The sequence below is a fragment of the Tachypleus tridentatus genome, chromosome 7 (genome assembly GCF_004210375.1).
Source record: "Tachypleus tridentatus isolate NWPU-2018 chromosome 7, ASM421037v1, whole genome shotgun sequence".
Lineage (NCBI taxonomy): Eukaryota > Metazoa > Arthropoda > Merostomata > Xiphosura > Limulidae > Tachypleus > Tachypleus tridentatus.
The window spans coordinates 195,699,635-195,699,962 of record NC_134831.1 but is presented as its reverse complement, the minus strand read 5'-3'; positions in this window follow the sequence as shown (position 1 = coordinate 195,699,962).

The following is a 328-nucleotide window of genomic DNA, read 5'->3' as shown; positions in this document are numbered from 1 at the left end:
CACTTATTCCAACTTTGTTACTCTGTCTGAAACACTTTCACTCTTTTTTTTTTGTTATAACTATCACCTGAATATTCTTAGCTTAACTATGGTGTTTATGTTGAATGCTTAATATTCACGTTGATTTGCTGGAAAGGTTTATTAAACGTTTCTTACTACTAAATATCTTTCATCGTTTATACAGTCGAAAAAGTGGAAAATTTGTGTTGAAATGTCTGCACTATATTTTTCTACTTTCTTGTTTGTTTATTTGTTTTGAATTTCGCACAAAGCTACTCGAGGGCTATCTGTGCTAGCCGTCCCTAATTTAGCAGTGTAAGACTAGAGG